Source organism: Littorina saxatilis, linkage group LG10, assembly GCF_037325665.1.
Source record: "Littorina saxatilis isolate snail1 linkage group LG10, US_GU_Lsax_2.0, whole genome shotgun sequence".
Classification (NCBI taxonomy): Eukaryota; Metazoa; Mollusca; class Gastropoda; order Littorinimorpha; family Littorinidae; genus Littorina; species Littorina saxatilis.
Window position 1 is genome coordinate 41,599,791 of NC_090254.1, and position 13,838 is coordinate 41,613,628.

At 43.8% G+C, this 13,838-nt stretch overlaps 1 protein-coding gene across 2 annotated transcripts in view; it reads right to left on the reverse strand.

The window, feature by feature from the left end:
• The window catches only part of LOC138978854 (uncharacterized), a 42,394-nt gene that overhangs the window by 27,557 nt on the left and 999 nt on the right, over positions 1–13,838 (reverse strand). The gene's annotated exons all lie outside the window — the stretch shown is intronic.

The window sequence follows — 13,838 nt, forward strand, 5'->3', positions numbered from 1 at the left end:
TACTTGTGCTCAGAATATACAGCACAAGGGCAAGCGCACGGAGAAAAAGATATTGAAGAGGTTTAAATGCGGAACGACAAGCAAGCAACTATTACGACGAAGACTGAATGAATGATACCGCCTGCAGGCCGCAGGGAGCAAGAACGGGATTGCGTATACGTTGAAACACCCTTTTAATATTATCTAACGGAGATTTCAACCCCCCCCCCTCCCCCTCTCCTTTTTTTTAAGACCTTTGTATTTCAGAGATTCTTTTCAATCAATCTGTGACTTTACCCCATTTTAATACTTTTTTTCTCTTGATGTTCCACGATTTTGTGTATGGCTTACAAGTGATCACGCCAAGTCCCAAAGTACTGGTTTCAACCAGGGGTTTACATTACCCATCACAAGACGAAAGTGGGACGGGGGTGGGAGGGGGGGAGTGGGAGAGAAGGGGTATATCTATGCTAGTGTGCATGCGTAGGTGTCTGTCGATTTAAAAGACAGTTCGTCCTTCTTCTTTCATATCCTTTCTCTTCTTTTGAACAGCTGTATATGTGCGTATCTATCAGAATACAACGCACAACGTACCGGCACGGTTGGCCTAGTGGTAAGGCGTCCGCCCTGTGATCGGGAGGTCGTGGGTTCGAACCCCGGCCGGGTCATACCTAAGACTTTAAAATTGGCAATCTAGTGGCTGCTCCGCCTGGCGTCTGGCATTGTGGGGTTAGTGCTAGGACTGGTTGGTCCGGTGTCAGAATAATGTGACTGGGTGAGACATGAAGCCTGTGCTGCGACTTCTGTCTTGTGTGTGGCGCACGTTATATGTCAAAGCAGCACCGCCCTGATATGGCCCTTAGTGGTCGGCTGGGCGTTAAGCAAACAAACAAACAAACGTACAACGTGTGTGGGTCTTGATTGTGGAACGTGAGTTGTTCATTTGTTTTGAATTTCTGTTCTCTCTGTGTGTCATTGTGCATGACATTTAGGTAGCTTTAATCAAGGTCATGTGTCCGTAATGTCTACCGTAATATATTTTCGTTGCTATCCAATACTCCATTTCTTCGTTAGCAATAGCCATGCTGCAAGGAGTTGCAGTCTTGTAATAGGGTTTTTATGGGCTGTGGAAGGGTTGCTTCTTCTGGGAATTAGTGAGGCAAACTCACGTGACACTGCAGGCCAATCACTAGCGTAAAAGAACTCGGTCATTCTGCAATTAGTGCAAATGTCTGATACCACCTAAACACGCATACACTTGTGTATCTCATCTAATGTCGGGTTAAAACCCGGGAACGTGCCCCTAATGGCTTTGCCGTGTGGGCGTAAAACTTGAATTTCTCTCTCATACTTTCGATCACAAACAGTGTCATACGAGTCAAGCGGTCAGTGCCGAAAGCACAGATCGGAGCTCATTTTCACTGCGATGTCAGTCGTCAGCACACAGCCCAAAAAAACTGTCAGTTATGTCCGAACATCGTTTATTTTGCACGCGACGAAAGCGGTTTATTGAATCTTGTCGAGCTCATTTTTACTAGGATGTCAGACGTTCGCATGATTTCATTGTCATGTGGTTTGTTTGCCTCAGTATTTCCATGGACGAGCAACTCTTCCACAAACCCTGAGTTATGTCTGGACAATCGTCTGTTTTGTAGCGACGAAAGCGATTCGTCGAATCTTGTCGCCGTTCTGTCTTCGCCACGTTTTCAATCTAAACCTCTCCGTCCCGTCAAAAAGCGACGTCGTAGGTGATACACCCGATTCGTACCGCCACGGGACAATCCTTCCGTCATTCCTGTCACGGGTGGACGGACGGTTTGATCAGACTTGATTAGACGGGTGTCTGTCCGGGTACCCCGAGGTCACACCATGAGACCGGCAGGCCTGTAGTTCACGGTCGGGTGATTGTATTTTGGAGGCAACCCACGTAATATGTGAAGTGTTTATAATGGTCCGTGATATTGCAGTTTGGCGTGATGAACTTGATTTCGCTCACTGGCGTTATTTGTTACATTTAGTCATAGACATTTGGTCTATGATTTATAATAATAATAATAATAATAATAAATGAGCATTTATATAGCGCAACATCATAACTTTACAATTATGCTCTTTGCGCTTGACACATTTAAAATTAAAACACAGTTATACAAGCATTTACATCTACATTCATAGTCAACAACGCTTAATTAAAAGCATACACCATCAAAGATACATTACAAAAGATTCTTCCACTAACTAAATAATAAAAACATGAATAAAATAGGTAGTGAAAAATCACTAACACAGTTATACAAGCATTTACATCTACATTCATAGTCAACAACGCTTAATTAAAAGCATACACCTTCAAACATACATTACAAAAGATTCTTCCACTAACTAAGTAATAAAAACATGAATAAAATAGGTGGTGAAAAATCACTAAAACAACAAATAACACTACATGTAGCCTACTGATGGACTGAGAAAACAAAATCAGGGGTTGTATTTCCTGAAGAGGTGCGTTTTAAGTGCTCGTTTGAATGCTTGGGGTGACTGAGAGTGGCGGATGTGAAAGGGGACAGAATTCCATTGTGTGGGTGCGCAGAAAGTAAAAGTGCGTTGTCCGTATGCAGGGGCGGATCTGGGTTTTGAAAGGGGGGGGCTGCAAAGTTCTTTTTTTTTTTTTTTGTATCTTATCAGCGAAAGCGCGAAGCGCCGAACCGATGGCGCGAAGCGCCGAGCATGCTAGGGGTGTCCGGGGGCATGCCCCCCCGGAATTTTTTTTTTAAAAAGGAAGCAAAATTGTGCAATCTGGTGCAATCTGAGCGTGTAAAGTGCTATTTTCAGGTGATACATTTTTCTTCTTTTTTTTTTTTTCTTCTTTTTTTTTTTTTGTCCCGCTGGGGGGGGGGGTGCAATTGCACCCATTGCACCCCCCCCCCCCCCAGATCCGCCCCTGCGTATGTTTTGGTTTTGGTGTGTGGAATGGTAAGGATGCGACAGTCAGAAGAGGCACGGAGTTGTCTTGCTGGAGAATAGACGGTGAGGAGTTCAGAGAAGTAAGCAGGAGACGAACCAGAAAAGAAGTTAAAGCAGAGGGTAGACAGTTTGTAGTCAATGCAGGCTTGAATAGGTAACCAGTGCAGTGTGGAAGAAATGGTGTTGCGTGATTTAGTCCAGCTTTGTCTAAATGTTTTCAGATAGACTGGGAATCGAGACGAAGATGATGGTGTGTGTGTGTGGGTGTGTGCACGTGCGTGTGTGTGTTTGTACGTGCGTGTGTGTGTGCGTGTGTGTGTGTGCGTGTGTGTGTGTGTGTGTGCGTGTTCTTTAGAATTAATTGAGAGTTTCAAAAATATAAAGTCAATATCGTACCGTTTGCCTTTGTTGCGCTAGCTGTTGTTGTTTAGCTTTCTTCTTTTTTTCTTCTTTTTTATCTGTTGGTGTGTGTGTGTGTGTTTGTTTGTTGTTGGGGTTTTTCCCCATAGAAAACAGCCTGTTGATCTGTGGAATCACAAGCCTGAACAAGGTCTGTGGTAATGCATGTGACAGCTGGCATTAAGGTATTAGGGGGTTTTGCATTTTGATTTCATTCACTAACCCTGCGTCACCGTATTTCGGTGTCAACAGTCTAGTTAGGGGCTCCGCTCACCAATGTAACTTCAGCAGGACCGACGACGCACTGCAGCTTATCCCAGCCCGCTACACGTTGCACGAAAAGAAAACAGGCCAAGTACTCGTCATAATCCCTATCGCGGCATAAATAATAGGCAGTGCGTCGTCTGTGCCGCTGAAACTGCGCAGGTATATTCTGCCCATTATCACGCGTGATAGCAACACGAGACATGATCTGAGATTTACACTCTGCCGATAGTGTTCATTCCTTTTCAACTTCACAACTTGTGGATCAATCGTACGTCTTAAACTGTCGTCTGCGTCTCACACTTATCCATAGCACTCTCACGTTCTTCAACAGGAGTGGTTTCCCCTTCGGGAGTTTGTCACGTTCGCGCTGATTGGTGAACTTACTCACGAACAAAGAACGCGATTGGTGGAGAGTCCAGGAACAATGTCAGTTCGTGAGGATTTCATGTTTATGGTATGATCGCGTTGATCTTTTGGAGATCGTGGCTTTCTGTTTGAAATATATAAATGGTTCTTTTTCTCTTCCTTGTTCCTCTTGCGCCCCCCCTCCCTCCCCCCCCCCCCCCCCCCCTTCACATACAAAGCTTCCCTCTCCAATACCAATCTTCCTCGAAGAATTTTTATCTGTCTTCTTGTGTGGAAGATGTGTCTGGGTTTTTACCTGGGGTAAGATCATTCCTCCACATGGACACATACAGAACTGGGTGGCCGAGTGCTAACGACTGGGTGGCCGAGTGGTAACGACTGGGTGGCCGAGTGGTAACGACTGGGTGGCCGAGTGGTAACGCACTTGCGCTCGGAAGCGAGAGGTTGCGAGTTCGACCCTGGGTCAGGGCGTTAGCAATGTTCTCCCCCCTTTCCTAACCTAGGTGGTGGGTTCAAGTGCTAGTCTTTCGGATGAGACGAAAAACCGAGGTCCCTTCGTGTACACTACATTGGGGTGTGCACGTTAAAGATCCCACGATTGACAAAAGGGTCTTTCCTGGCAAAATTGTATAGGCATAGATAAAAATGTCCACCAAAATACCCGTGTGACTTGGAATAATAGGCCGTGATAAGTAGGATATGCGCCGAAATGGCTGCGATCTGCTGGCCGATGTGAATGCGTGATGTATTGTGTAAAGAAATTCCATCTCACACGGCATAAATTAATCCCTGCGCCTTGAATATGTGCGCGATATAAATTGCATAAAAAAATTTTAAAAAATAAAAATAAAAATAAATCCCTGCGCTTAGAACTGTACCCACGGAATACGCGCGATATAAGCCTCATATTGATTGATTGATTGATACCAATATTCTGCACCCTGGCTGCTTGGTGTACAGAGAGTGAACATTTACTGCCATACTAATTTCTTACCTAACACCAGTGTCAATCCGTGAAATAAATTCAGCAAATATGTTTCCCTTTGCACAGGTAGCAGTCGGGCCGTCGAGAGGACCTGGTAGCTCAGTTGGTAGAGCACTGGACTTGTGATCCTGAAGTCATTGGTTGGAATCCAGGCCGGAACGGACACGGGTCAAGTTAATGTGCAGACTCAGAGACGGTATCCATGTTCCACCCCCATGTCACAATGTTGGCACGAAAAAGACCAAGTGAAAAACTGCTCATTCTGAACGTAAAGGTTTGGATAAGACCTGTGACGGTCGACGCGATCATTTACACGGGAAGACGGAAGGTGCATGCCTTTAATCTCAGTTTGTTTGAAATGTTTTCGTGTCCTTTGCACAAATAAGAAATACTTATCTACGACCCATTAATCTCTCTCTGTCTCTCTGTCTGTCTGTCTGTCTGTCTGTCTGTCTGTCTGTCTGTCTGTCTCTCTCTCACTCTCTCTCTCTCTCTCTCTCTCTCTCTCTCTCTCTCTCTCTCTCTCTCTCTCTCTCTCTCTCTCTCTCTCTCTCTCTCTCTCTGCCTCCCTCTCACTCTTCCCCCTCCCTCGCTCTCTCTGTCCCTCCCTCCTCCCTCTATCTCTCTCGTACGATATCTTCTTTGCCTTTAATCTAAGTTTGTTTGAAATGTTAGCGTTCCTTTGCACAAATAAGAAATACTTATCTGAAGAAGCTCCGTTACGTATAATTCCTTTCAATGACATCAGATACAGTTCTCACCAAAAAGCGTCTAATACGTACAACACTGTCAATATGGTTAGGATTTAGTGAATGCTCCGGTGTCACGAACTGAAAACTCCTGAACAATCCCTCTCAATACTGTCAATGCGCATGCGCCAATCTTGGACTTAAAAAATGCGACCATTTGACCGAACGAACCATGGGTTAGGGTTAGGGTTAGCGTTAGGTTGTTCACGACCTGATTAATCTCCCCATGTTAGCGCATGCGCATTGACCGCATTGAGAAGGATTGTTCAGCAGTTTTCAGTTCGTGACACTGGGTCCGTTTCACTTTGGGGTGGAATCGTCTGGTAGGAAAGAAACAGAAGATGGGGTAAGAGGGTTGCACTTATTATCGCTACGACCACACCCCGAGTTTAAGGCTATCGAACTCCACGGAAAATATACGAATCCTGCCACAGAACACTGTCCGCCATCACCTCCCAACACCAAAAAGAACTTAGAAAAAAGTCTCTCTCTCTCTCTCTCTCTCTCTCTCTCTCTCTCTCTCTCTCTCTCTCTCTCTTCCTCTCTCTCTCTCTCTCTCTCTCTCTCTCTCTCTCTCTCTCTCTCTCTCTCTCTCTCTCTCTCTCTCTCTCTCTCTCTCTCTCTCTCATATCTTCTTTGCCAGGTAGTAAGTCACGTTCCAATGTCGATATACGCAGGCCGGAGATGTGTGAAATACTAAAAGTACTGGTAGTCTAATTGCATAATCACAAACTCAAATGAGTACTCTATTCATCGGTCTGTCGCTGATGTCCGATATTCCTACTTGTGTTTGCCATCTTTTCAATTCAAAAGTGTCCCAGATGTCCCAGTGTAAAGCAACAAGTACTTTAAAGTGATGTGTTTTCCGCGAGCTGAAAAGCACAAGAAGGGAGAAGGAGGAGGAGGAGGAGGAGGAGGGGAGGGGGAGAATACAGTACGGTACCGGACTGCATCCTTCTCGCGAATCCCGTTGAATGATTAATTTTGTCTACAATTAAACAGGCGGAGTGGCCTAGTGGATAAGACATCGGCCTCCTAATCGGAAGGTCGTGAGTTCAAATCCCGGCCGCGGCCGCCTGGATGGTTAAGGGTGGAGATTTTTTTCCGATCTAACGGGTCAACTTATGTGCAGACCTGCTAGTGCATTAACCCCCTCCGTGTGTACACGCAAGCACAAGACCAAGTACGCACGGAAAAGATCCTGTAATCCATGTCAGAGTTCGGTGGGTTATGGAAACACAAAAATACCCAGCATGCCTCCCCCGAAAGCGGCGTATGGCTGCCTGAATGGCGGGGTAAAAACGGTCATACACGTAAAAACCCACTCGTGTATAAACATGAGTGAACGTGAGATTTTCAGCCCATGAACGAAGAAGAAGAAGAAAAAAAATTCTATAATTAAACGCTCCATAAAATTACCTTTCTTGTTTTTTTTATCCTTGATTTAGGAACGTTAGCTGGTTCGGATTTTTCGTCATATCTAACTTTTTTGCGATGTGAGAAACGCACCACAGTTTGAAATCGAGGCGCATTTTGCAAAAATGTGCATGTATTTGCCATCTAGGGCGCACATATATTTTTTTCAATTATGGTTGCATATATTTCTGCATTCAAAAACCAATTAAGGCGTAACCTGTGGTATTTGCTAACAATATTAAACGACGGTTTCTTTTTCACCGGGTTTTTTTTTCAGGACAAACAATTTCAAACTAGCAGCGTTCATTTTTATGAGCATCAAAAGCAGTCTTGTGATTTCCGCATAAGTAAACCTATCATCCAAGCGTTCGTGAAATGTGGGAGGTAACTGTAAACAATATTGCTTTCAAACATATATTCAGACCTTGCACCACGTGAAACTGCAATGGAGCCGCTGCTATGAGCATATGTTTGTCATCTTTGTACAAATGTCAGCATACCGTAATCTTAATTAAAATTAACCCAAATCTGTCGCCGCGTGTCCTCTTTCTGAACTGAAGCACTGTGCATGAACTTGTTGTACCAATATGTGTTCTGATTTTGGTTTGACGTCGAACGCAGAAGAAGAAGAAGAAGAAGGTTTGACTCCTTAGATGAGGAAACCTTGTACTCATCAAAACTGACAAGCTTTGCGCACTGTGAAAATGACGGTTCGCGCATTTCAAGCATCACTACAGCCAACTTATCAAACATTGAACACTGTAATTGATATTTTTCACAAGATTTATGATCAACTTAACTGCCGGGTTTTGATTTCAAAAAAGTGGTTCTCTGTTCATTCATTGCAGCTGTGCATTGTTGTGATTGCACAGATAAATTTAGCGTTCGAGGGGGTACCCTTAAACAAAGGGGCATAAGTAGTAGTGGGAATGAGTTTTTTCGTGGTGAACTTGATAAAACGTGTTCAGTAGACCCTAATGAATATCTCTAGCCTACTGAAGCTGGATCCTAATGGGGGTGGGTGCACGGTAGGCCTAGCTGGCTTGGAGCCTATAGGCTTCATTCATACACTAAGAGTTTTCCTCAGGTCGAAAGAAACTATTTGTTCAGCTGCTAGTGTTTAAGCAAGCGTGCCTCTTTGGATGCATAGCGTTAAAAACCAATTCAGTTACAAGTGTTATTTCACACACTAAAGAACATTAATCTTGCGGAACTGCTCACGCAAAAACGTTTCCTATGAAGCGGTTGCGGAACTAATTCCCTTGACAAATGTGAAGGAAAACATTCTCATTGAAAAGGTCTATGCAGATGTACATTTGAGTAAACTTTTAAAAACCAACACACCTCAATTACGATAATGACGTATTTTTAATTTCTGAATTTCTGCTTTCTTTGCAGGTTTTTCAGGTCTAGTAGCTTGCGTGTGCAACGTGTGTGAATTCATGCGTGTGTATATCAGTTTGTCTTTGTGTGTATCTGTATCTGTCTGTCTGTCTGTCTGTCTGTCTGTCTGTTTCTGTCTGTCTGTCTGTCTGTCTGTCTGTCTGTCTGTCTGTTTCTGTCTATCTGTCTGTCTGTCTGTCTGTCTGTCTGTCTTTCTGTTTCTGTCTGTTTCTGTCTGTCTGTCTGTCTGTCTTTCTGTTTCTGTCTGTCTGTTTGTCTGTCTGTCTAATTCTGTTTCTGTCTGTCTGTCTGTCTGTCTGTTTCTGTTTGTCTGTATGTCTGTATGTCTGTCTGTCTGTCTGTCTTTCTGTTTCTGTCTGTCTGTCTGTCTGTCTGTCTGTCTGTCTCTCTCTCTCTCTATCTCTCTCTCTCTCTCTCTCTCTCTCTCTCTCTCTCTCTCTCTCTCTCTCTCTCTCTCTCTCTCCTTCTCTCTCTCTTCGTGTGCATGCGTGCGGGTACAGTTATGTCTGCCTGTTGTTTCGGAAGTATACAGATCGAACATTTAGACACGTACACAAAAGAATACCCTCGCACGCAGACACGCACAGACAGAGAGGTACACAGACAGACAGACAGAGATACAGACAAAGATACAGACAGAGATACAGACAGACAGACAGATATACAGGCAGAGATACAGACAGACAGACAGACAGACAGACAGACAGACAGAGATACAGACAGAGAGACAGACACACAGAAACACAGACACACAGACAAAGAGAGCAGATACTTTACATTATACGTCGCGACTTGTATGTTAATAACACCAGGTAGGCTACGTATGTTTGTATATAACAACTTCTTGTAGCCTTTTGATTGCCTTTGGTGCTATCTGAGTAACCTGGTACCCGTGATTAAAACAAACTACTAGGCAGATGCCTTTGAGTGCAAATATATGTGATGAGGCCGTTTATTGTAAAACCAGTTTATGAATGGGAAGGCCACCCATTCCCCTACCATGTGGAGCAAACGGATTGATTTTACAGGAGGCAGTGTATGCACAGTGAAACAGACAACACAGACGACCCCGAAAATAATTTTCACAAAACAAGGTTCCCCCGTTAAAATCGATCCAAAAATCAGAATAGCTGAAACTGAACAAGTTTTGCAAGTCGGTGAAAAGAACAAGCAAATGCGCAGCCAAAACAGTCAGGTGTTGTTTGTTCCCACATATTTTGTCTAACAATGACGTTATGGCATGCTGACCGGAGCAGGTGACATTCCCCTCACAAGATGGGTTTTGAAACCGTTTAAGCTGGTAATGTAATACAAAAACAAAACTGTAAAAACACGGTACATTTGACCCTCTCCGCGCGTTGCCTTCCAACTTTCAGAGCGTTGTGCTAATCATGTCGTATGATGATAATGATGATGATACGCGGACTGTGCAATGATATACTGTTTCACACCCAAAACAGAAACGACATGTCTCGTAAAACGAGTAGGAACAGTTTGTTTTGGAGCTTGGAAAGTCCTTTTGAGACTAGTACACCCTAGGCACAGCACATAGACTTTAACTCCGTGTCAGTCGCTTCTTCACACAACAGCTTTAAGCGACTCAAACTGGGTCATTGCGTTTGTCACAGGAGTGATTAAATGTATGATTTATATGATTCTACTCAATCACAAGTGCCAAATACATATGCTGAGGTGTTGATTGATTATGGAATCGTTTCTGATTGATCTGATGAAGGTGCATAAACATGTGGCGTGTATATATATTTATCCTACATACGTGAGAGAGACACTCGTGAGTTAATAATCGTTCAAATCACACGTGTGAATATCATGTAAATGAGGTCATGTCAAGCTAGTCTGGCATGGACCTGTTTTTCCACTGCTTATGATGCCAAAGTCACCGAGACAAACGTCATTATAGAGAGAAAAAAATTGCGCTCGCCAATTACCCTCGATGAATTTTTAGAACTAACACGTCACGCCACACTTTCAGAGGGACGTTTCTTTACTTTGACGTAATAGATTGCACGAGGCTTTAGAAGAGATCGAGGTTCCAAAACAACCGTCTTCGAGTTAGCTGCTTCGACTGCAGGACATTTTCAGTAAAATACACGTAAGTACAGTATGTAGGATAAACAGAATACTACATGGCTTGCTGTGTCGTACCAGATTTACACTCGTTGCTTTTTCAAATAGTGAACAGCTCGCTTTCGCTCGCAGTTTGTTTGTTTGTTTGCTTAACGCCCAGTCCACCACGAAGGGTGATATCAGGGCAGTGCTGCTTTGACATTTAACGTGCGCCACACACAAGACAGAAGTCGCAGCACAGGCTTCATGTCTCACCCAGTCACATTATTCTGACACCGGACCAACCAGTCCTAGCACTAACCCCATAATGCCAGACGCCAGGCGGAGCAGCCACTAGATTGCCAATTTTAAAGTCTTAGGTATGACCCGGCCGGGGTTCGAACCCACGACCTCCCGCTCACTGGGCGGACGCCTTACCACTAGGCCACCGTGTTGCGGTCGCTCGCAGTCCAATATTTTTTTTAAAAATCGTGTAAATCTGGTACGACACAGCAAGCCATGTAGTATTCTCTGTGCACACTGTATATTTAAAGCACATCCCTTCCCGTGCAAACAGTTCAGCTCTACATGGGATAAGAACATCCCTCCATTTGGTCTCATACCAATAATGAATCGCCTGGGATCTCTCTGCGAACAGATGGATTTTTTTATGAATTAATTTTTATTCTTTTTGAGAAATCAATACATCAACAACAAAAAGTCCAAATCACTACAGCAAGCAATGAGGGTGTTGACGTGTGGTATGTGACCGAGTGGAGGGATGATCTTAACCCATGTAATATCCGGGCCACATCTGAGACTGAGCCGGTGAGCCACACTGTCAACACGGGAAGGAGTGATTAGGCAACAAAAAAAAAATAGGTGTGGTTACGGTAACATAGCCACAAAAAATAGGGTAGGAAGGTAGGCAATCACTTTTTTTTTATTTTTACTTTTTTTTCTAATGTGTACAAATTAAACCTACTTGACAGGGAAATAAGTGTGCGACTCGGGCGATTTCGCTTTCATTGCGTTTTCTGCACTCGTTTTTTTTGATTTTTTTTTTGACAAATGTAATAAAAAGTTATAGGGTCGGTCCCTAAAAATAGGGTAGGTCGGGTTACCGTAACCACACCTATTTTTTTTTTTTTAGGCCTTAGAATGAGTGGCAAACGTTGTTTGGAAAATGCTTTCCGCATAGCTGAGAAATATGTAGAGAGAGAGAGAGAGAGAGAGAGAGAGAGAGAGAGAGAGAGAGAGAGAGAGAGAGAGAGAGAGAGAGAGAGAGAGAGAGAGAGAGAGAGAGAGAGAGAGAGAGAGAGAGAGAGAGAGCAAATCAAATCAAATCGAATCATATAAAATCAAATGTTATTTTTCGAGGGTCGTTGCATAAACATTACAAACGAGCTTTTTGTTCAACCAGCCCTCGCCCATAGAGCGACTACTCTTATTATAAAAATAGGCCAACACGTAAATCATACAAAGAGAGAGAGACAGAGACAGACAGACAGAGACAGAGAGATAGAGAGACAGACAGCCAGACTGACAGAGACAGAGAGAGAGGGAGAGAGAGAGAGACAGATAACCAGACAGACAGAGACGGAGAGAGGGAGAGACAGAGACAGACAGACAGACAGACAAAGACACAGAGAGAGGGAGAGACAGACAGCTAGACAGACAGAGACGGAGAGAGGGAGAGACAGAGACAGACAGACAGACAGACAGACAGACAGCCAGACATACAGAGAAGGAGAGAGGCAGAGACAGACAGACAGACAGACAAAGACGGAGAGAGGGAGAGACAGAGTCAGACAGTCAGACAGACAGACAGACAGACAGACAGAGAGAGAGAGAAGGGGGTGAGATGAGTCAACCTTTCTTGTCCTTCTCTCTAGTAAGAACTTAGTTTCAGATACTTCAATGTCTCCAAAAAATGAAGTTGATTACGATGGGCAATTTACGGGAGAGGGGAAACATGAAACGTTTTATAACGTACGCAACGATCATGGTGCGAGGTTTGCCTCCTTTCACCCGACATGGTCATTTCCGCGTCAGTTTTTACAGTTGCTGAATACACTTATCTTGCACAATTAATTGCAGTAAAGACTAATGGAAACACGCGTTCTTTGTTACTGCTGTCGCGATCGGTTTTGCCGCTGCTGCCTCCTGGCCGCCGCCGCCGTCGTGCCGCCGTCGCGTCGCTATATGGAAACATAGCTTAATTGCGCTAATATGCCGCCTGAGAGGTGAACGACATTACAACGTACGTGGTAGATAGTGGCAATGGCAAATCAAGAGGTATTCTGTATATAAATATCGCCATCGGTTATCTTCTCTTCTCTTCTTCTGCGTTCATGGGCTGAAACTCCCACCTTCACTCGTTGTTGGTTTTTTTGCACGAGTGGGTTTTTACCTCGCCATTTATAGGCAGCCATACGCCGATTTCGGAGGATGCATGCTTGGTAATTTCGTGTTTCCAAAACCAACCGAACTCGGACATAGATTACAGAATCTTGTCCGTGCGTATTGTGTTTGTACACACGAAAGGGGGATAAGGCACTAGCGGTTCTGCACATAAGCTGACTTGGGAGATAGAAAAAAAATCGCCACCATTAACCCACCGGGCACGGCCTGGATTTGAACACTGCACCTTCCGCATACGATACCAGCATCTTATCCACTTGGCTATTGCATCCGTCAGTCATCGGTTATACTTTCAAAGATCATTTTCTGCTTTGTAATTTACCCCAAACGTGAGACGTATTCGTGTGTCTTTTAATTGTCTTTAAAGATACTGATGGACCTGCAATGTTGTTAGTTATTCAGTTCAACGATAACCACAAAGTTCATTACATGTTTTGTCATTAAGGATTCTACCTCACTGTTCTGGCTGCATAGCAGTACAAACAACTTGATTGTTAAACGTATTATTTACAGGCACTTAGTTACAAGCCCCTGTGAACATGTCCGCTTGGGCGCATCGTCGATTATTTTATGACTCATTAGCGTCCGGGATTAGTAATTAAAGCAACATGTGTACACCACTGTTATGCTTATTTCGACTCGTGGATATGCATAGGCGTAAGTTTTTTGCAGTACAGGTTTCATGGACACTTAGTACATCATAAGCCTCTGTGTCTACGATGTAATTCTTTCATTAAACTAACGATTGAGAAATTATGGTTTTGTTAAAAATTTAAAAAATGAGAAAGGTTAGATTATTAGAACGTTCATTTGAGAAC